This window comes from Tasmannia lanceolata, unplaced genomic scaffold (genome assembly GCF_043159265.1).
Source record: "Tasmannia lanceolata isolate RefF3 unplaced genomic scaffold, GAP_Taslan_0.1 ptg000003l, whole genome shotgun sequence".
Classification (NCBI taxonomy): Eukaryota; Viridiplantae; Streptophyta; class Magnoliopsida; order Canellales; family Winteraceae; genus Tasmannia; species Tasmannia lanceolata.
Window position 1 is genome coordinate 30,960,754 of NW_027518680.1, and position 20,775 is coordinate 30,981,528.

A 20,775-nucleotide genomic window follows, 5' to 3' on the forward strand; every position below is an offset into this window, starting at 1 on the left:
TATAGCGGATGAGTGTACTAGTGGATGAAAGTCATGAATCCGGTCGGAAGGTGTTTACTGGCCGTGAGCTACCCTTGGTGCACAAATATCGTTCCGACGATAACTTTTGATCCGCCCGTCAGATCGTGGCGATTCTTATATTGATTCGGGGGTACTCGGGAAGATTAATCGCGCGATGACAGCCCTGGCGGTCATCCGGCTTCCCGACATGCTCGGATCGTCCATCGGGTGTCATCTAGCAGGATTTTTTCGCACTTTCATTTAAACGGACTTCGTACGACAATGCGAGTGGAAACTCTTTATTACTTTGACAATGGAGAGGCATGCTGGGTGCGATCATACCAGCACAAATGCACTGGATCCCATCAGAACTCCGAAGTTAAGCGTGCTTGGGCGAGAGTAGTACTAGGATGGGTGACCTCCTGGGAAGTCCTCGTGTTGCACCCCTGTCACTTTTTTCGGCTATCTACCACTTTTTTCGAACAATCTTTCGGTTCTGGAACATCGATGCGAACTGAAACGCACGTTTAGTGCGACGCCTCCTACGTTTCGGTTGGGATCTTTTTATTTTCTGCCGGATAGTGAATTCAAATACGTCCGGTCTTTATTATAGCGGGGTGATAGTGTCGTTTGATTCGATAAACGGAATTCGTTCTGACATTTCATTTGCGGTCAAATTATAGCGGGGGTTTGTTTAGATTCAGTGACGTACACGCTATAGCGGATGAGTGTACTAGTGGATGAAAGTCATGAATCCGGTCGGAAGGTGTTTACTGGCCGTGAGCTACCCTTGGTGCACAAATATCGTTCCGACGATAACTTTTGATCCGCCCGTCAGATCGTGGCGATTCTTATATTGATTCGGGGGTACTCGGGAAGATTAATCGCGCGATGACAGCCCTGGCGGTCATCCGGCTTCCCGACATGCTCGGATCGTCCATCGGGTGTCATCTAGCAGGATTTTTTCGCACTTTCATTTAAACGGACTTCGTACGACAATGCGAGTGGAAACTCTTTATTACTTTGACAATGGAGAGGCATGCTGGGTGCGATCATACCAGCACAAATGCACTGGATCCCATCAGAACTCCGAAGTTAAGCGTGCTTGGGCGAGAGTAGTACTAGGATGGGTGACCTCCTGGGAAGTCCTCGTGTTGCACCCCTGTCACTTTTTTCGGCTATCTACCACTTTTTTCGAACAATCTTTCGGTTCTGGAACATCGATGCGAACTGAAACGCACGTTTAGTGCGTCGCCTCCTACGTTTCGGTTCGGATCTTTTTATTTTCTTCCGGATGGTGAATTCAAAGACGTCCGGTCTTTATTATGGCGGGGTGATAGTGTCGTTTGATTCGATAAACGGAATTCGTTCTGACATTTCATTTGCGGTCAAATTATAGCGGGGGTTTGTTGAGATTCAGTGACGTACAGGCTATAGCGGATGAGTGTACTAGTGGATGCGAGTCATGAATCCGGTCGGAAGGTGTTTACTGGCCGTGAGCTACCCTTGGTGCACAAATATCGTTCCGACGATAACTTTTGATCCGCCCGTCAGATCGTGGCGATTCTTATATTGATTCGGGGGTAAGCGGGAAGATTCATCGCGCGTTGACGGCCCTGGCGGTCATCCGGCTTCCCGACATGCTCGGATCGTCCATCCGATGGCATCTAGCAGGATTTTTTCGCACTTTCATTTAAACGGACTTCGTACGACAATGCGAGTGGAAACTCTTTATTACTTTGACAATAGAGAGGCATGCTGGGTGCGATCATACCTGCACAAATGCACTGGATCCCATCAGAACTCCGAAGTTAAGCGTGCTTGGGCGAGAGTAGTACTAGGATGGGTGACCTCCTGGGAAGTCCTCGTGTTGCACCCCTGTCACTTTTTTCGGCTATCTACCACTTTTTTCGAACAATCTTTCGGTTCTGGAACATCGATGCGAACTGAAACGCACGTTTAGTGCGTCGCCTCCTACGTTTCGGTACGGATCTTTTTATTTTCTTCCGGATGGTTAATTCAAAGACGTCCGGTCTTTATTATGGCGGGGTGATAGTGTCGTTTGATTCGATAAACGGAATTCGTTCTGACATTTCATTTGCGGTCAAATTATAGCGGGGGTTTGTTCAGATTCAGTGACGTACAGGCTATAGCGGATGAGTGTACTAGTGGATGCGAGTCATGAATCCGGTCGGAAGGTGTTTACTGGCCGTGAGCTACCCTTGGTGCACAAATATCGTTCCGACGATAACTTTTGATCCGCCCGTCAGATCGTGGCGATTCTTATATTGATTCGGGGGTAATCGGGAAGATTCATCGCGCGATGACAGCTCTGGCGGTCATCCGGCTTCCCTACATGCTCGGATCGTCCATCCGGTGTCATCTAGCAGGATTTTTTCGCACTTTCATTTAAACGGACTTCGTACGACAATGCGAGTGGAAACTCTTTATTACTTTGACAATGGAGAGGCATGCTGGGTGCGATCATACCAGCACAAATGCACTGGATCCCATCAGAACTCCGAAGTTAAGCGTGCTTGGGCGAGAGTAGTACTAGGATGGGTGACCTCCTGGGAAGTCCTCGTGTTGCACCCCTGTCACTTTTTTCGGCTATCTACCACTTTTTTCGAACAATCTTTCGGTTCTGGAACATCGATGCGAACTGAAACGCACGTTTAGTGCGACGCCTCCTACGTTTCGGTTGGGATCTTTTTATTTTCTGCCGGATAGTGAATTCAAATACGTCCGGTCTTTATTATAGCGGGGTGATAGTGTCGTTTGATTCGATAAACGGAATTCGTTCTGACATTTCATTTGCGGTCAAATTATAGCGGGGGTTTGTTTAGATTCAGTGACGTACACGCTATAGCGGATGAGTGTACTAGTGGATGAAAGTCATGAATCCGGTCGGAAGGTGTTTACTGGCCGTGAGCTACCCTTGGTGCACAAATATCGTTCCGACGATAACTTTTGATCCGCCCGTCAGATCGTGGCGATTCTTATATTGATTCGGGGGTACTCGGGAAGATTAATCGCGCGATGACAGCCTTGGCGGTCATCCGGCTTCCCGACATGCTCGGATCGTCCATCGGGTGTCATCTAGCAGGATTTTTTCGCACTTTCATTTAAACGGACTTCGTACGACAATGCGAGTGGAAACTCTTTATTACTTTGACAATGGAGAGGCATGCTGGGTGCGATCATACCAGCACAAATGCACTGGATCCCATCAGAACTCCGAAGTTAAGCGTGCTTGGGCGAGAGTAGTACTAGGATGGGTGACCTCCTGGGAAGTCCTCGTGTTGCACCCCTGTCACTTTTTTCGGCTATCTACCACTTTTTTCGAACAATCTTTCGGTTCTGGAACATCGATGCGAACTGAAACGCACGTTTAGTGCGTCGCCTCCTAGGTTTCGGTTCGGATCTTTTTATTTTCTTCCGGATGGTGAATTCAAAGACGTCCGGTCTTTATTATGGCGGGGTGATAGTGTCGTTTGATTCGATAAACGGAATTCGTTCTGACATTTCATTTGCGGTCAAATTATAGCGGGGGTTTGTTCAGATTCAGTGACGTACAGGCTATAGCGGATGAGTGTACTAGTGGATGCGAGTCATGAATCCGGTCGGAAGGTGTTTACTGGCCGTGAGCTACCCTTGGTGCACAAATATCGTTCCGACGATAACTTTTGATCCGCCCGTCAGATCGTGGCGATTCTTATATTGATTCGGGGGTACTCGGGAAGATTAATCGCGCGATGACAGCCCTGGCGGTCATCCGGCTTCCCGACATGCTCGGATCGTCCATCGGGTGTCATCTAGCATGATTTTTTCGCACTTTCATTTAAACGGACTTCGTACGACAATGCGAGTGGAAACTCTTTATTACTTTGACAATGGAGAGGCATGCTGGGTGCGATCATACCAGCACAAATGCACTGGATCCCATCAGAACTCCGAAGTTAAGCGTGCTTGGGCGAGAGTAGTACTAGGATGGGTGACCTCCTGGGAAGTCCTCGTGTTGCACCCCTGTCACTTTTTTCGGCTATCTACCACTTTTTTCGAACAATCTTTCGGTTCTGGAACATCGATGCGAACTGAAACGCACGTTTAGTGCGTCGCCTCCTACGTTTCGGTTCGGATCTTTTTATTTTCTTCCGGATGGTGAATTCAAAGACGTCCGGTCTTTATTATGGCGGGGTGATAGTGTCGTTTGATTCGATAAACGGAATTCGTTCTGACATTTCATTTGCGGTCAAATTATAGCTGGGGTTTGTTCAGACTCAGTGACGTACAGGCTATAGCGGATGAGTGTACTAGTGGATGCGAGTCATGAATCCGGTCGGAAGGTGTTTACTGGCCGTGAGGTACCCTTGGTGCACAAATATCGTTCCGACGATAACTTTTGATCCGCCCGTCAGATCGTGGCGATTCTTATATTGATTCGGGGGTACTCGGGAAGATTAATCGCGCGTTGACGGCCCTGGCGGTCATCCCGCTTCCCGACATGCTCGGATCGTCCATCCGGTGTCATCTAGCAGGATTTTTTCGCACTTTCATTTAAACGGACTTCGTACGACAATGCGAGTGGAAACTCTTTATTACTTTGACAATGGAGAGGCATGCTGGGTGCGATCATACCAGCACAAATGCACTGGATCCCATCAGAACTCCGAAGTTAAGCGTGCTTGGGCGAGAGTAGTACTAGGATGGGTGACCTCCTGGGAAGTCCTCATGCTGGGTGCGATCATACCAGCACAAATGCACTGGATCCCATCAGAACTCCGAAGTTAAGCGTGCTTGGGCGAGAGTAGTACTAGGATGGGTGACCTCCTGGGAAGTCCTCGTGTTGCACCCCTGTCACTTTTTTCGGCTATCTACCACTTTTTTCGAACAATCTTTCGGTTCTGGAACATCGATGCGAACTGAAACGCACGTTTAGTGCGACGCCTCCTACGTTTCGGTTGGGATCTTTTTATTTTCTGCCGGATAGTGAGTTCAAATACGTCCGGTCTTTATTATGGCGGGCTGATAGTGTCGTTTAATTCGATAAACGGAATTCGTTCTGACATTTCATTTGCGGTCAAATTATAGCGGGGGTTTGTTCAGATTCAGTGACGTACAGGCTATAGCGGATGAGTGTACTAGTGGATGCGAGTCATGAATCCGGTCGGAAGGTGTTTACTGGCCGTGAGCTACCCTTGGTGCACAAATATCGTTCCGACGATAACTTTTGATCCGCCCGTCAGATCGTGGCGATTCTTATATTGATTCGGGGGTACTCGGGAAGATTCATCGCGCGATGACAGCTCTGGCGGTCATCCGGCTTCCCTACATGCTCGGATCGTCCATCCGGTGTCATCTAGCAGGATTTTTTCGCACTTTCATTTAAACGGACTTCGTACGACAATGCGAGTGGAAACTCTTTATTACTTTGACAATGGAGAGGCATGCTGGGTGCGATCATACCAGCACAAATGCACTGGATCCCATCAGAACTCCGAAGTTAAGCGTGCTTGGGCGAGAGTAGTACTAGGATGGGTGACCTCCTGGGAAGTCCTCGTGTTGCACCCCTGTCACTTTTTTCGGCTATCTACCACTTTTTTCGAACAATCTTTCGGTTCTGGAACATCGATGCGAACTGAAACGCACGTTTAGTGCGACGCCTCCTACGTTTCGGTTGGGATCTTTTTATTTTCTGCCGGATAGTGAATTCAAATACGTCCGGTCTTTATTATAGCGGGGTGATAGTGTCGTTTGATTCGATAAACGGAATTCGTTCTGACATTTCATTTGCGGTCAAATTATAGCGGGGGTTTGTTTAGATTCAGTGACGTACACGCTATAGCGGATGAGTGTACTAGTGGATGAAAGTCATGAATCCGGTCGGAAGGTGTTTACTGGCCGTGAGCTACCCTTGGTGCACAAATATCGTTCCGACGATAACTTTTGATCCGCCCGTCAGATCGTGGCGATTCTTATATTGATTCGGGGGTACTCGGGAAGATTAATCGCGCGATGACAGCCCTGGCGGTCATCCGGCTTCCCGACATGCTCGGATCGTCCATCGGGTGTCATCTAGCAGGATTTTTTCGCACTTTCATTTAAACGGACTTCGTACGACAATGCGAGTGGAAACTCTTTATTACTTTGACAATGGAGAGGCATGCTGGGTGCGATCATACCAGCACAAATGCACTGGATCCCATCAGAACTCCGAAGTTAAGCGTGCTTGGGCGAGAGTAGTACTAGGATGGGTGACCTCCTGGGAAGTCCTCGTGTTGCACCCCTGTCACTTTTTTCGGCTATCTACCACTTTTTTCGAACAATCTTTCGGTTCTGGAACATCGATGCGAACTGAAACGCACGTTTAGTGCGTCGCCTCCTAGGTTTCGGTTCGGATCTTTTTATTTTCTTCCGGATGGTGAATTCAAAGACGTCCGGTCTTTATTATGGCGGGGTGATAGTGTCGTTTGATTCGATAAACGGAATTCGTTCTGACATTTCATTTGCGGTCAAATTATAGCGGGGGTTTGTTCAGATTCAGTGACGTACAGGCTATAGCGGATGAGTGTACTAGTGGATGCGAGTCATGAATCCGGTCGGAAGGTGTTTACTGGCCGTGAGCTACCCTTGGTGCACAAATATCGTTCCGACGATAACTTTTGATCCGCCCGTCAGATCGTGGCGATTCTTATATTGATTCGGGGGTACTCGGGAAGATTAATCGCGCGATGACAGCCCTGGCGGTCATCCGGCTTCCCGACATGCTCGGATCGTCCATCGGGTGTCATCTAGCATGATTTTTTCGCACTTTCATTTAAACGGACTTCGTACGACAATGCGAGTGGAAACTCTTTATTACTTTGACAATGGAGAGGCATGCTGGGTGCGATCATACCAGCACAAATGCACTGGATCCCATCAGAACTCCGAAGTTAAGCGTGCTTGGGCGAGAGTAGTACTAGGATGGGTGACCTCCTGGGAAGTCCTCGTGTTGCACCCCTGTCACTTTTTTCGGCTATCTACCACTTTTTTCGAACAATCTTTCGGTTCTGGAACATCGATGCGAACTGAAACGCACGTTTAGTGCGTCGCCTCCTACGTTTCGGTTCGGATCTTTTTATTTTCTTCCGGATGGTGAATTCAAAGACGTCCGGTCTTTATTATGGCGGGGTGATAGTGTCGTTTGATTCGATAAACGGAATTCGTTCTGACATTTCATTTGCGGTCAAATTATAGCTGGGGTTTGTTCAGACTCAGTGACGTACAGGCTATAGCGGATGAGTGTACTAGTGGATGCGAGTCATGAATCCGGTCGGAAGGTGTTTACTGGCCGTGAGCTACCCTTGGTGCACAAATATCGTTCCGACGATAACTTTTGATCCGCCCGTCAGATCGTGGCGATTCTTATATTGATTCGGGGGTAAGCGGGAAGATTCATCGCGCGATGACAGCCCTGGCGGTCATCCGGCTTCCCGACATGCTCGGATCGTCCATCCGATGGCATCTAGCAGGATTTTTTCGCACTTTCATTTAAACGGACTTCGTACGACAATGCGAGTGGAAACTCTTTATTACTTTGACAATGGAGAGGCATGCTGGGTGCGATCATACCAGCACAAATGCACTGGATCCCATCAGAACTCCGAAGTTAAGCGTGCTTGGGCGAGAGTAGTACTAGGATGGGTGACCTCCTGGGAAGTCCTCGTGTTGCACCCCTGTCACTTTTTTCGGCTATCTACCACTTTTTTCGAACAATCTTTCGGTTCTGGAACATCGATGCGAACTGAAACGCACGTTTAGTGCGTCGCCTCCTACGTTTCGGTACGGATCTTTTTATTTTCTTCCGGATGGTTAATTCAAAGACGTCCGGTCTTTATTATGGCGGGGTGATAGTGTCGTTTGATTCGATAAACGGAATTCGTTCTGACATTTCATTTGCGGTCAAATTATAGCGGGGGTTTGTTCAGATTCAGTGACGTACAGGCTATAGCGGATGAGTGTACTAGTGGATGCGAGTCATGAATCCGGTCGGAAGGTGTTTACTGGCCGTGAGCTACCCTTGGTGCACAAATATCGTTCCGACGATAACTTTTGATCCGCCCGTCAGATCGTGGCGATTCTTATATTGATTCGGGGGTAATCGGGAAGATTCATCGCGCGATGACAGCTCTGGCGGTCATCCGGCTTCCCTACATGCTCGGATCGTCCATCCGGTGTCATCTAGCAGGATTTTTTCGCACTTTCATTTAAACGGACTTCGTACGACAATGCGAGTGGAAACTCTTTATTACTTTGACAATGGAGAGGCATGCTGGGTGCGATCATACCAGCACAAATGCACTGGATCCCATCAGAACTCCGAAGTTAAGCGTGCTTGGGCGAGAGTAGTACTAGGATGGGTGACCTCCTGGGAAGTCCTCGTGTTGCACCCCTGTCACTTTTTTCGGCTATCTACCACTTTTTTCGAACAATCTTTCGGTTCTGGAACATCGATGCGAACTGAAACGCACGTTTAGTGCGACGCCTCCTACGTTTCGGTTGGGATCTTTTTATTTTCTGCCGGATAGTGAATTCAAATACGTCCGGTCTTTATTATAGCGGGGTGATAGTGTCGTTTGATTCGATAAACGGAATTCGTTCTGACATTTCATTTGCGGTCAAATTATAGCGGGGGTTTGTTTAGATTCAGTGACGTACACGCTATAGCGGATGAGTGTACTAGTGGATGAAAGTCATGAATCCGGTCGGAAGGTGTTTACTGGCCGTGAGCTACCCTTGGTGCACAAATATCGTTCCGACGATAACTTTTGATCCGCCCGTCAGATCGTGGCGATTCTTATATTGATTCGGGGGTACTCGGGAAGATTAATCGCGCGATGACAGCCCTGGCGGTCATCCGGCTTCCCGACATGCTCGGATCGTCCATCGGGTGTCATCTAGCAGGATTTTTTCGCACTTTCATTTAAACGGACTTCGTACGACAATGCGAGTGGAAACTCTTTATTACTTTGACAATGGAGAGGCATGCTGGGTGCGATCATACCAGCACAAATGCACTGGATCCCATCAGAACTCCGAAGTTAAGCGTGCTTGGGCGAGAGTAGTACTAGGATGGGTGACCTCCTGGGAAGTCCTCGTGTTGCACCCCTGTCACTTTTTTCGGCTATCTACCACTTTTTTCGAACAATCTTTCGGTTCTGGAACATCGATGCGAACTGAAACGCACGTTTAGTGCGTCGCCTCCTAGGTTTCGGTTCGGATCTTTTTATTTTCTTCCGGATGGTGAATTCAAAGACGTCCGGTCTTTATTATGGCGGGGTGATAGTGTCGTTTGATTCGATAAACGGAATTCGTTCTGACATTTCATTTGCGGTCAAATTATAGCGGGGGTTTGTTCAGATTCAGTGACGTACAGGCTATAGCGGATGAGTGTACTAGTGGATGCGAGTCATGAATCCGGTCGGAAGGTGTTTACTGGCCGTGAGCTACCCTTGGTGCACAAATATCGTTCCGACGATAACTTTTGATCCGCCCGTCAGATCGTGGCGATTCTTATATTGATTCGGGGGTACTCGGGAAGATTAATCGCGCGATGACAGCCCTGGCGGTCATCCGGCTTCCCGACATGCTCGGATCGTCCATCGGGTGTCATCTAGCATGATTTTTTCGCACTTTCATTTAAACGGACTTCGTACGACAATGCGAGTGGAAACTCTTTATTACTTTGACAATGGAGAGGCATGCTGGGTGCGATCATACCAGCACAAATGCACTGGATCCCATCAGAACTCCGAAGTTAAGCGTGCTTGGGCGAGAGTAGTACTAGGATGGGTGACCTCCTGGGAAGTCCTCGTGTTGCACCCCTGTCACTTTTTTCGGCTATCTACCACTTTTTTCGAACAATCTTTCGGTTCTGGAACATCGATGCGAACTGAAACGCACGTTTAGTGCGTCGCCTCCTACGTTTCGGTTCGGATCTTTTTATTTTCTTCCGGATGGTGAATTCAAAGACGTCCGGTCTTTATTATGGCGGGGTGATAGTGTCGTTTGATTCGATAAACGGAATTCGTTCTGACATTTCATTTGCGGTCAAATTATAGCTGGGGTTTGTTCAGACTCAGTGACGTACAGGCTATAGCGGATGAGTGTACTAGTGGATGCGAGTCATGAATCCGGTCGGAAGGTGTTTACTGGCCGTGAGGTACCCTTGGTGCACAAATATCGTTCCGACGATAACTTTTGACCCGCCCGTCAGATCGTGGCGATTCTTATATTGATTCGGGGGTACTCGGGAAGATTAATCGCGCGTTGACGGCCCTGGCGGTCATCCCGCTTCCCGACATGCTCGGATCGTCCATCCGGTGTCATCTAGCAGGATTTTTTCGCACTTTCATTTAAACGGACTTCGTACGACAATGCGAGTGGAAACTCTTTATTACTTTGACAATGGAGAGGCATGCTGGGTGCGATCATACCAGCACAAATGCACTGGATCCCATCAGAACTCCGAAGTTAAGCGTGCTTGGGCGAGAGTAGTACTAGGATGGGTGACCTCCTGGGAAGTCCTCATGCTGGGTGCGATCATACCAGCACAAATGCACTGGATCCCATCAGAACTCCGAAGTTAAGCGTGCTTGGGCGAGAGTAGTACTAGGATGGGTGACCTCCTGGGAAGTCCTCGTGTTGCACCCCTGTCACTTTTTTCGGCTATCTACCACTTTTTCGAACAATCTTTCGGTTCTGGAACATCGATGCGAACTGAAACGCACGTTTAGTGCGACGCCTCCTACGTTTCGGTTGGGATCTTTTTATTTTCTGCCGGATAGTGAGTTCAAATACGTCCGGTCTTTATTATGGCGGGCTGATAGTGTCGTTTAATTCGATAAACGGAATTCGTTCTGACATTTCATTTGCGGTCAAATTATAGCGGGGGTTTGTTCAGATTCAGTGACGTACAGGCTATAGCGGATGAGTGTACTAGTGGATGCGAGTCATGAATCCGGTCGGAAGGTGTTTACTGGCCGTGAGCTACCCTTGGTGCACAAATATCGTTCCGACGATAACTTTTGATCCGCCCGTCAGATCGTGGCGATTCTTATATTGATTCGGGGGTACTCGGGAAGATTCATCGCGCGACGACAGCTCTGGCGGTCATCCGGCTTCCCTACATGCTCGGATCGTCCATCCGGTGTCATCTAGCAGGATTTTTTCGCACTTTCATTTAAACGGACTTCGTACGACAATGCGAGTGGAAACTCTTTATTACTTTGACAATGGAGAGGCATGCTGGGTGCGATCATACCAGCACAAATGCACTGGATCCCATCAGAACTCCGAAGTTAAGCGTGCTTGGGCGAGAGTAGTACTAGGATGGGTGACCTCCTGGGAAGTCCTCGTGTTGCACCCCTGTCACTTTTTTCGGCTATCTACCACTTTTTTCGAACAATCTTTCGGTTCTGGAACATCGATGCGAACTGAAACGCACGTTTAGTGCGACGCCTCCTACGTTTCGGTTGGGATCTTTTTATTTTCTGCCGGATAGTGAATTCAAATACGTCCGGTCTTTATTATAGCGGGGTGATAGTGTCGTTTGATTCGATAAACGGAATTCGTTCTGACATTTCATTTGCGGTCAAATTATAGCGGGGGTTTGTTTAGATTCAGTGACGTACACGCTATAGCGGATGAGTGTACTAGTGGATGAAAGTCATGAATCCGGTCGGAAGGTGTTTACTGGCCGTGAGCTACCCTTGGTGCACAAATATCGTTCCGACGATAACTTTTGATCCGCCCGTCAGATCGTGGCGATTCTTATATTGATTCGGGGGTACTCGGGAAGATTAATCGCGCGATGACAGCCCTGGCGGTCATCCGGCTTCCCGACATGCTCGGATCGTCCATCGGGTGTCATCTAGCAGGATTTTTTCGCACTTTCATTTAAACGGACTTCGTACGACAATGCGAGTGGAAACTCTTTATTACTTTGACAATGGAGAGGCATGCTGGGTGCGATCATACCAGCACAAATGCACTGGATCCCATCAGAACTCCGAAGTTAAGCGTGCTTGGGCGAGAGTAGTACTAGGATGGGTGACCTCCTGGGAAGTCCTCGTGTTGCACCCCTGTCACTTTTTTCGGCTATCTACCACTTTTTTCGAACAATCTTTCGGTTCTGGAACATCGATGCGAACTGAAACGCACGTTTAGTGCGTCGCCTCCTAGGTTTCGGTTCGGATCTTTTTATTTTCTTCCGGATGGTGAATTCAAAGACGTCCGGTCTTTATTATGGCGGGGTGATAGTGTCGTTTGATTCGATAAACGGAATTCGTTCTGACATTTCATTTGCGGTCAAATTATAGCGGGGGTTTGTTCAGATTCAGTGACGTACAGGCTATAGCGGATGAGTGTACTAGTGGATGCGAGTCATGAATCCGGTCGGAAGGTGTTTACTGGCCGTGAGCTACCCTTGGTGCACAAATATCGTTCCGACGATAACTTTTGATCCGCCCGTCAGATCGTGGCGATTCTTATATTGATTCGGGGGTACTCGGGAAGATTAATCGCGCGATGACAGCCCTGGCGGTCATCCGGCTTCCCGACATGCTCGGATCGTCCATCGGGTGTCATCTAGCATGATTTTTTCGCACTTTCATTTAAACGGACTTCGTACGACAATGCGAGTGGAAACTCTTTATTACTTTGACAATGGAGAGGCATGCTGGGTGCGATCATACCAGCACAAATGCACTGGATCCCATCAGAACTCCGAAGTTAAGCGTGCTTGGGCGAGAGTAGTACTAGGATGGGTGACCTCCTGGGAAGTCCTCGTGTTGCACCCCTGTCACTTTTTTCGGCTATCTACCACTTTTTTCGAACAATCTTTCGGTTCTGGAACATCGATGCGAACTGAAACGCACGTTTAGTGCGTCGCCTCCTACGTTTCGGTTCGGATCTTTTTATTTTCTTCCGGATGGTGAATTCAAAGACGTCCGGTCTTTATTATGGCGGGGTGATAGTGTCGTTTGATTCGATAAACGGAATTCGTTCTGACATTTCATTTGCGGTCAAATTATAGCTGGGGTTTGTTCAGACTCAGTGACGTACAGGCTATAGCGGATGAGTGTACTAGTGGATGCGAGTCATGAATCCGGTCGGAAGGTGTTTACTGGCCGTGAGCTACCCTTGGTGCACAAATATCGTTCCGACGATAACTTTTGATCCGCCCGTCAGATCGTGGCGATTCTTATATTGATTCGGGGGTAAGCGGGAAGATTCATCGCGCGATGACAGCCCTGGCGGTCATCCGGCTTCCCGACATGCTCGGATCGTCCATCCGATGGCATCTAGCAGGATTTTTTCGCACTTTCATTTAAACGGACTTCGTACGACAATGCGAGTGGAAACTCTTTATTACTTTGACAATAGAGAGGCATGCTGGGTGCGATCATACCAGCACAAATGCACTGGATCCCATCAGAACTCCGAAGTTAAGCGTGCTTGGGCGAGAGTAGTACTAGGATGGGTGACCTCCTGGGAAGTCCTCGTGTTGCACCCCTGTCACTTTTTTCGGCTATCTACCACTTTTTTCGAACAATCTTTCGGTTCTGGAACATCGATGCGAACTGAAACGCACGTTTAGTGCGTCGCCTCCTACGTTTCGGTACGGATCTTTTTATTTTCTTCCGGATGGTTAATTCAAAGACGTCCGGTCTTTATTATGGCGGGGTGATAGTGTCGTTTGATTCGATAAACGGAATTCGTTCTGACATTTCATTTGCGGTCAAATTATAGCGGGGGTTTGTTCAGATTCAGTGACGTACAGGCTATAGCGGATGAGTGTACTAGTGGATGCGAGTCATGAATCCGGTCGGAAGGTGTTTACTGGCCGTGAGCTACCCTTGGTGCACAAATATCGTTCCGACGATAACTTTTGATCCGCCCGTCAGATCGTGGCGATTCTTATATTGATTCGGGGGTAATCGGGAAGATTCATCGCGCGATGACAGCTCTGGCGGTCATCCGGCTTCCCTACATGCTCGGATCGTCCATCCGGTGTCATCTAGCAGGATTTTTTCGCACTTTCATTTAAACGGACTTCGTACGACAATGCGAGTGGAAACTCTTTATTACTTTGACAATGGAGAGGCATGCTGGGTGCGATCATACCAGCACAAATGCACTGGATCCCATCAGAACTCCGAAGTTAAGCGTGCTTGGGCGAGAGTAGTACTAGGATGGGTGACCTCCTGCGAAGTCCTCGTGTTGCACCCCTGTCACTTTTTTCGGCTATCTACCACTTTTTTCGAACAATCTTTCGGTCCTGGAACATCGATGCGAACTGAAACGCACGTTTAGTGCGACGCCTCCTACGTTTCGGTTGGGATCTTTTTATTTTCTGCCGGATAGTGAATTCAAATACGTCCGGTCTTTATTATAGCGGGGTGATAGTGTCGTTTGATTCGATAAACGGAATTCGTTCTGACATTTCATTTGCGGTCAAATTATAGCGGGGGTTTGTTTAGATTCAGTGACGTACACGCTATAGCGGATGAGTGTACTAGTGGATGAAAGTCATGAATCCGGTCGGAAGGTGTTTACTGGCCGTGAGCTACCCTTGGTGCACAAATATCGTTCCGACGATAACTTTTGATCCGCCCGTCAGATCGTGGCGATTCTTATATTGATTCGGGGGTACTCGGGAAGATTAATAGCGCGATGACAGCCCTGGCGGTCATCCGGCTTCCCGACATGCTCGGATCGTCCATCGGGTGTCATTTAGCAGGATTTTTTCGCACTTTCATTTAAACGGACTTCGTACGACAATGCGAGTGGAAACTCTTTATTACTTTGACAATGGAGAGGCATGCTGGGTGCGATCATACCAGCACAAATGCACTGGATCCCATCAGAACTCCGAAGTTAAGCGTGCTTGGGCGAGAGTAGTACTAGGATGGGTGACCTCCTGGGAAGTCCTCGTGTTGCACCCCTGTCACTTTTTTCGGCTATCTACCACTTTTTTCGAACAATCTTTCGGTTCTGGAACATCGATGCGAACTGAAACGCACGTTTAGTGCGTCGCCTCCTAGGTTTCGGTTCGGATCTTTTTATTTTCTTCCGGATGGTGAATTCAAAGACGTCCGGTCTTTATTATGGCGGGGTGATAGTGTCGTTTGATTCGATAAACGAAATTCGTTCTGACATTTCATTTGCGGTCAAATTATAGCGGGGGTTTGTTCAGATTCAGTGACGTACAGGCTATAGCGGATGAGTGTACTAGTGGATGCGAGTCATGAATCCGGTCGGAAGGTGTTTACTGGCCGTGAGCTACCCTTGGTGCACAAATATCGTTCCGACGATAACTTTTGATCCGCCCGTCAGATCGTGGCGATTCTTATATTGATTCGGGGGTACTCGGGAAGATTAATCGCGCGATGACAGCCATGGCGGTCATCCGGCTTCCCGACATGCTCGGATCGTCCATCGGGTGTCATCTAGCAGGATTTTTTCGCACTTTCATTTAAACGGACTTCGTACGACAATGCGAGTGGAAACTCTTTATTACTTTGACAATGGAGAGGCATGCTGGGTGCGATCATACCAGCACAAATGCACTGGATCCCATCAGAACTCCGAAGTTAAGCGTGCTTGGGCGAGAGTAGTACTAGGATGGGTGACCTCCTGGGAAGTCCTCGTGTTGCACCCCTGTCACTTTTTTCGGCTATCTACCACTTTTTTCGAACAATCTTTCGGTTCTGGAACATCGATGCGAACTGAAACGCACGTTTAGTGCGTCGCCTCCTACGTTTCGGTTCGGATCTTTTTATTTTCTTCCGGATGGTGAATTCAAAGACGTCCGGTCTTTATTATGGCGGGGTGATAGTGTCGTTTGATTCGATAAACGGAATTCGTTCTGACATTTCATTTGCGGTCAAATTATAGCTGGGGTTTGTTCAGATTCAGTGACGTACAGGCTATACCGGATGAGTGTACTAGTGGATGCGAGTCATGAATCCGGTCGGAAGGTGTTTACTGGCCGTGAGGTACCCTTGGTGCACAAATATCGTTCCGACGATAACTTTTGATCCGCCCGTCAGATCGTGGCGATTCTTATATTGATTCGGGGGTACTCGGGAAGATTAATCGCGCGTTGACGGCCCTGGCGGTCATCCCGCTTCCCGACATGCTCGGATCGTCCATCCGGTGTCATCTAGCAGGATTTTTTCGCACTTTCATTTAAACGGACTTCGTACGACAATGCGAGTGGAAACTCTTTATTACTTTGACAATGGAGAGGCATGCTGGGTGCGATCATACCAGCACAAATGCACTGGATCCCATCAGAACTCCGAAGTTAAGCGTGCTTGGGCGAGAGTAGTACTAGGATGGGTGACCTCCTGGGAAGTCCTCATGCTGGGTGCGATCATACCAGCACAAATGCACTGGATCCCATCAGAACTCCGAAGTTAAGCGTGCTTGGGCGAGAGTAGTACTAGGATGGGTGACCTCCTGGGAAGTCCTCGTGTTGCACCCCTGTCACTTTTTTCGGCTATCTACCACTTTTTTCGAACAATCTTTCGGTTCTGGAACATCGATGCGAACTGAAACGCACGTTTAGTGCGACGCCTCCTACGTTTCGGTTGGGATCTTTTTATTTTCTGCCGGATAGTGAGTTCAAATACGTCCGGTCTTTATTATGGCGGGCTGATAGTGTCGTTTAATTCGATAAACGGAATTCGTTCTGACATTTCATTTGCGGTCAAATTATAGCGGGGGTTTGTTCAGATTCAGTGACGTACAGGCTATAGCGGATGAGTGTACTAGTGGATGCGAGTCATGAATCCGGTCGGAAGGTGTTTACTGGCCGTGAGCTACCCTTGGTGCACAAATATCGTTCCGACGATAACTTTTGATCCGCCCGTCAGATCGTGGCGATTCTTATATTGATTCGGGGGTACTCGGGAAGATTCATCGCGCGATGACGCCCTGGCCGTCATCCGGCTTTCCGACATGCTCGGATCGTCCATCCGGTGTCATCTAGCAGGATTTTTTCGCACTTTCATTTAAACGGACTTCGTACGACAATGCGAGTGGAAACTCTTTATTACTTTGACAATGGAGAGGCATGCTGGGTGCGATCATACCAGCACAAATGCACTGGATCCCATCAGAACTCCGAAGTTAAGCGTGCTTGGGCGAGAGTAGTACTAGGATGGGTGACCTCCTGGGAAGTCCTCGTGTTGCACCCCTGTCACTTTTTTCGGCTATCTACCACTTTTTTCGAACAATCTTTCGGTTCTGGAACATCGATGCGAACTGAAACGCACGTTTAGTGCGTCGCCTCCTAGGTTTCGGTTCGGATCTTTTTATTTTCTTCCGGATGGTGAATTCAAAGACGTCCGGTCTTTATTATGGCGGGGTGATAGTGTCGTTTGATTCGATAAACGGAATTCGTTCTGACATTTCATTTGCGGTCAAATTATAGCGGGGGTTTGTTCAGATTCAGTGACGTACAGGCTATAGCGGATGAGTGTACTAGTGGATGCGAGTCATGAATCCGGTCGGAAGGTGTTTACTGGCCGTGAGCTACCCTTGGTGCACAAATATCGTTCCGACGATAACTTTTGATCCGCCCGTCAGATCGTGGCGATTCTTATATTGATTCGGGGGTACTCGGGAAGTTTAGACGCGCGATGACAGCCTTGGCGGTCATCCGGCTTTCCGACATGCTCGGATCGTCCATCCGGTGTCATCTAGCAGGATTTTTTCGCACTTTCATTTAAACGGACTTCGTACGAAAATGCGAGTGGAAACTCTTTATTACTTTGACAATGGAGAGGCATGCTGGGTGCGATCATACCAGCACAAATGCACTGGATCCCATCAGAACTCCGAAGTTAAGCGTGCTTGGGCGAGAGTAGTACTAGGATGGGTGACCTCCTGGGAAGTCCTCGTGTTGCACCCCTGTCACTTTTTTCGGCTATCTACCACTTTTTTCGAACAATCTTTCGGTTCTGGAACATCGATGCGAACTGAGACGCACGTTTAGTGCGTCGCCTCCTACGTTTCGGTTCGGATCTTTTTATTTTCTTCCGGATGGTGAATTCAAAGACGTCCGGTCTTTATTATGGCGGGGTGATAGTGTCGTTTGATTCGATAAACGGAATTCGTTCTGACATTTCATTTGCGGTCAAATTATAGCGGGGGTTTGTTCAGATTCAGTGACGTACATGCTATAGCGGATGAGTGTACTAGTGGATGAAAGTCATGAATCCGGTCGGAAGGTGTTTACTGGCCGTGAGCTACCCTTGGTGCACAAATATCGTTTCGACGATAACTTTTGATCCGCCCGTCAGATCGTGGCGATTCTTATATTGATTCGGGGGTACTCGGGAAGATTAATCGCGCGATGACAGCCACGGCGGTCATCCGGCTTTCCGACATGCTCGGATCGTCCATCCGGTGTCATCTAGCAGGATTTTTTCGCACTTTCATTTAAACGGACTTCGTACGACAATGCGAGTGGAAACTCTTTATTACTTTGACAATGGAGAGGCATGCTGGGTGCGATCATACCAGCACAAATGCACTGGATCCCATCAGAACTCCGAAGTTAAGCGTGCTTGGGCGAGAGTAGTACTAGGATGGGTGACCTCCTGGGAAGTCCTCGTGTTGCACCCCTGTCACTTTTTTCGGCTATCTACCACTTTTTTCGAACAATCTTTCGGTTCTGGAACATCGATGCGAACTGAAACGCACGTTTAGTGCGTCGCCTCCTACGTTTCGGTTCGGATCTTTTTATTTTCTTCCGGATGGTGAATTCAAAGACGTCCGGTCTTTATTATGGCGGGGTGATAGTGTCGTTTGATTCGATAAACGAAATTCGTTCTGACATTTCATTTGCGGTCAAATTATAGCGGGGGTTTGTTCAGATTCAGTGACGTACAGGCTATAGCGGATGAGTGTACTAGTGGATGCGAGTCATGAATCCGGTCGGAAGGTGTTTACTGGCCGTGAGCTACCCTTGGTGCACAAATATCGTTCCGACGATAACTTTTGATCCGCCCGTCAGATCGTGGCGATTCTTATATTGATTCGGGGGTACTCGGGAAGATTAATCGCGCGATGACAGCCCTGGCGGTCATCCGGCTTCCCGACATGCTCGGATCGTCCATCGGGTGTCATCTAGCAGGATTTTTTCGCACTTTCATTTAAACGGACTTCGTACGACAATGCGAGTGGAAACTCTTTATTACTTTGACAATGGAGAGGCATGCTGGGTGCGATCATACCAGCACAAATGCACTGGATCCCATCAGAACTCCGAAGTTAAGCGTGCTTGGGCGAGAGTAGTACTAGGATGGGTGACCTCCTGGGAAGTCCTCGTGTTGCACCCCTGTCACTTTTTTCGGCTATCTACCACTTTTTTCGAACAATCTTTCGGTTCTGGAACATCGATGCGAACTGAAACGCACGTTTAGTGCGTCGCCTCCTACGTTTCGGTTCGGATCTTTTTATTTTCTTCCGGATGGTGAATTCAAAGACGTCCGGTCTTTATTATGGCGGGGTGATAGTGTCGTTTGATTCGATAAACGGAATTCGTTCTGACATTTCATTTGCGGTCAAATTATAGCTGGGGTTTGTTCAGATTCAGTGACGTACAGGCTATACCGGATGAGTGTACTAGTGGATGCGAGTCATGAATCCGGTCGGAAGGTGTTTACTGGCCGTGAGGTACCCTTGGTGCACAAATATCGTTCCGACGATAACTTTTGATCCGCCCGTCAGATCGTGGCGATTCTTATATTGATTCGGGGGTACTCGGGAAGATTAATCGCGCGTTGACGGCCCTGGCGGTCATCCCGCTTCCCGACATGCTCGGATCGTCCATCCGGTGTCATCTAGCAGGATTTTTTCGCACTTTCATTTAAACGGACTTCGTACGACAATGCGAGTGGAAACTCTTTATTACTTTGACAATGGAGAGGCATGCTGGGTGCGATCATACCAGCACAAATGCACTGGATCCCATCAGAACTCCGAAGTTAAGCGTGCTTGGGCGAGAGTAGTACTAGGATGGGTGACCTCCTGGGAAGTCCTCATGCTGGGTGCGATCATACCAGCACAAATGCACTGGATCCCATCAGAACTCCGAAGTTAAGCGTGCTTGGGCGAGAGTAGTACTAGGATGGGTGACCTCCTGGGAAGTCCTCGTGTTGCACCCCTGTCACTTTTTTCGGCTATCTACCACTTTTTTCGAACAATCTTTCGGTTCTGGAACATCGATGCGAACTGAAACGCACGTTTAGTGCGACGCCTCCTACGTTTCGGTTGGGATCTTTTTATTTTCTGCCGGATAGTGAGTTCAAATACGTCCGGTCTTTATTATGGCGGGCTGATAGTGTCGTTTAATTCGATAAACGGAATTCGTTCTGACATTTCATTTGCGGTCAAATTATAGCGGGGGTTTGTTCAGATTCAGTGACGTACAGGCTATAGCGGATGAGTGTACTAGTGGATGCGAGTCATGAATCCGGTCGGAAGGTGTTTACTGGCCGTGAGCTACCCTTGGTGCACAAATATCGTTCCGACGATAACTTTTGATCCGCCCGTCAGATCGTGGCGATTCTTATATTGATTCGGGGGTACTCGGGAAGATTCATCGCGCGATGACGCCCTGGCCGTCATCCGGCTTTCCGACATGCTCGGATCGTCCATCCGGTGTCATCTAGCAGGATTTTTTCGCACTTTCATTTAAACGGACTTCGTACGACA

General features: G+C 48.3%; 28 non-coding genes across 28 annotated transcripts; all 28 read left to right on the top strand.

Moving 5' to 3' along the window:
- The first annotated feature begins 328 nt into the window (after nt 1-328).
- LOC143871969 (5S ribosomal RNA) lies at nt 329-447 on the top strand. The gene has a single exon (XR_013246728.1). It is a non-coding gene; the product is annotated as a 5S ribosomal RNA (ribosomal RNA).
- A 597-nt stretch (nt 448-1,044) lies between these two features.
- Nucleotides 1,045-1,163, top strand: LOC143871970 (5S ribosomal RNA). Its single transcript, XR_013246729.1, has one exon. It is a non-coding gene; the product is annotated as a 5S ribosomal RNA (ribosomal RNA).
- A 597-nt stretch (nt 1,164-1,760) lies between these two features.
- LOC143873081 (5S ribosomal RNA) lies at nt 1,761-1,879 on the top strand. The gene has a single exon (XR_013247804.1). It is a non-coding gene; the product is annotated as a 5S ribosomal RNA (ribosomal RNA).
- A 597-nt stretch (nt 1,880-2,476) lies between these two features.
- On the top strand, nt 2,477-2,595 carry LOC143871972 (5S ribosomal RNA). The gene has a single exon (XR_013246730.1). It is a non-coding gene; the product is annotated as a 5S ribosomal RNA (ribosomal RNA).
- Nucleotides 2,596-3,192: 597 nt separating this feature from the next.
- LOC143871973 (5S ribosomal RNA) lies at nt 3,193-3,311 on the top strand. The gene has a single exon (XR_013246731.1). It is a non-coding gene; the product is annotated as a 5S ribosomal RNA (ribosomal RNA).
- A 597-nt stretch (nt 3,312-3,908) lies between these two features.
- On the top strand, nt 3,909-4,027 carry LOC143871974 (5S ribosomal RNA). The gene has a single exon (XR_013246732.1). It is a non-coding gene; the product is annotated as a 5S ribosomal RNA (ribosomal RNA).
- A 709-nt stretch (nt 4,028-4,736) lies between these two features.
- On the top strand, nt 4,737-4,855 carry LOC143871975 (5S ribosomal RNA). Its single transcript, XR_013246733.1, has one exon. It is a non-coding gene; the product is annotated as a 5S ribosomal RNA (ribosomal RNA).
- A 597-nt stretch (nt 4,856-5,452) lies between these two features.
- LOC143871976 (5S ribosomal RNA) lies at nt 5,453-5,571 on the top strand. The gene has a single exon (XR_013246734.1). It is a non-coding gene; the product is annotated as a 5S ribosomal RNA (ribosomal RNA).
- Nucleotides 5,572-6,168: 597 nt separating this feature from the next.
- On the top strand, nt 6,169-6,287 carry LOC143871978 (5S ribosomal RNA). Its single transcript, XR_013246737.1, has one exon. It is a non-coding gene; the product is annotated as a 5S ribosomal RNA (ribosomal RNA).
- A 597-nt stretch (nt 6,288-6,884) lies between these two features.
- LOC143871979 (5S ribosomal RNA) lies at nt 6,885-7,003 on the top strand. The gene has a single exon (XR_013246738.1). It is a non-coding gene; the product is annotated as a 5S ribosomal RNA (ribosomal RNA).
- Nucleotides 7,004-7,600: 597 nt separating this feature from the next.
- On the top strand, nt 7,601-7,719 carry LOC143871980 (5S ribosomal RNA). Its single transcript, XR_013246739.1, has one exon. It is a non-coding gene; the product is annotated as a 5S ribosomal RNA (ribosomal RNA).
- Nucleotides 7,720-8,316: 597 nt separating this feature from the next.
- Nucleotides 8,317-8,435, top strand: LOC143871981 (5S ribosomal RNA). Its single transcript, XR_013246740.1, has one exon. It is a non-coding gene; the product is annotated as a 5S ribosomal RNA (ribosomal RNA).
- A 597-nt stretch (nt 8,436-9,032) lies between these two features.
- On the top strand, nt 9,033-9,151 carry LOC143871982 (5S ribosomal RNA). Its single transcript, XR_013246742.1, has one exon. It is a non-coding gene; the product is annotated as a 5S ribosomal RNA (ribosomal RNA).
- A 597-nt stretch (nt 9,152-9,748) lies between these two features.
- LOC143871984 (5S ribosomal RNA) lies at nt 9,749-9,867 on the top strand. Its single transcript, XR_013246744.1, has one exon. It is a non-coding gene; the product is annotated as a 5S ribosomal RNA (ribosomal RNA).
- A 709-nt stretch (nt 9,868-10,576) lies between these two features.
- On the top strand, nt 10,577-10,695 carry LOC143871985 (5S ribosomal RNA). The gene has a single exon (XR_013246745.1). It is a non-coding gene; the product is annotated as a 5S ribosomal RNA (ribosomal RNA).
- Nucleotides 10,696-11,291: 596 nt separating this feature from the next.
- On the top strand, nt 11,292-11,410 carry LOC143871986 (5S ribosomal RNA). Its single transcript, XR_013246746.1, has one exon. It is a non-coding gene; the product is annotated as a 5S ribosomal RNA (ribosomal RNA).
- Nucleotides 11,411-12,007: 597 nt separating this feature from the next.
- Nucleotides 12,008-12,126, top strand: LOC143871987 (5S ribosomal RNA). The gene has a single exon (XR_013246747.1). It is a non-coding gene; the product is annotated as a 5S ribosomal RNA (ribosomal RNA).
- A 597-nt stretch (nt 12,127-12,723) lies between these two features.
- LOC143871988 (5S ribosomal RNA) lies at nt 12,724-12,842 on the top strand. The gene has a single exon (XR_013246748.1). It is a non-coding gene; the product is annotated as a 5S ribosomal RNA (ribosomal RNA).
- Nucleotides 12,843-13,439: 597 nt separating this feature from the next.
- On the top strand, nt 13,440-13,558 carry LOC143871990 (5S ribosomal RNA). The gene has a single exon (XR_013246750.1). It is a non-coding gene; the product is annotated as a 5S ribosomal RNA (ribosomal RNA).
- Nucleotides 13,559-14,155: 597 nt separating this feature from the next.
- Nucleotides 14,156-14,274, top strand: LOC143873297 (5S ribosomal RNA). Its single transcript, XR_013248013.1, has one exon. It is a non-coding gene; the product is annotated as a 5S ribosomal RNA (ribosomal RNA).
- Nucleotides 14,275-14,871: 597 nt separating this feature from the next.
- LOC143871991 (5S ribosomal RNA) lies at nt 14,872-14,990 on the top strand. The gene has a single exon (XR_013246751.1). It is a non-coding gene; the product is annotated as a 5S ribosomal RNA (ribosomal RNA).
- Nucleotides 14,991-15,587: 597 nt separating this feature from the next.
- On the top strand, nt 15,588-15,706 carry LOC143871992 (5S ribosomal RNA). Its single transcript, XR_013246752.1, has one exon. It is a non-coding gene; the product is annotated as a 5S ribosomal RNA (ribosomal RNA).
- Nucleotides 15,707-16,415: 709 nt separating this feature from the next.
- LOC143871993 (5S ribosomal RNA) lies at nt 16,416-16,534 on the top strand. Its single transcript, XR_013246753.1, has one exon. It is a non-coding gene; the product is annotated as a 5S ribosomal RNA (ribosomal RNA).
- A 596-nt stretch (nt 16,535-17,130) lies between these two features.
- Nucleotides 17,131-17,249, top strand: LOC143871994 (5S ribosomal RNA). Its single transcript, XR_013246754.1, has one exon. It is a non-coding gene; the product is annotated as a 5S ribosomal RNA (ribosomal RNA).
- Nucleotides 17,250-17,846: 597 nt separating this feature from the next.
- LOC143871995 (5S ribosomal RNA) lies at nt 17,847-17,965 on the top strand. Its single transcript, XR_013246755.1, has one exon. It is a non-coding gene; the product is annotated as a 5S ribosomal RNA (ribosomal RNA).
- Nucleotides 17,966-18,562: 597 nt separating this feature from the next.
- Nucleotides 18,563-18,681, top strand: LOC143871996 (5S ribosomal RNA). The gene has a single exon (XR_013246756.1). It is a non-coding gene; the product is annotated as a 5S ribosomal RNA (ribosomal RNA).
- Nucleotides 18,682-19,278: 597 nt separating this feature from the next.
- On the top strand, nt 19,279-19,397 carry LOC143871998 (5S ribosomal RNA). The gene has a single exon (XR_013246757.1). It is a non-coding gene; the product is annotated as a 5S ribosomal RNA (ribosomal RNA).
- A 709-nt stretch (nt 19,398-20,106) lies between these two features.
- Nucleotides 20,107-20,225, top strand: LOC143871999 (5S ribosomal RNA). Its single transcript, XR_013246758.1, has one exon. It is a non-coding gene; the product is annotated as a 5S ribosomal RNA (ribosomal RNA).
- The last annotated feature ends 550 nt before the right edge of the window (nt 20,226-20,775 follow it).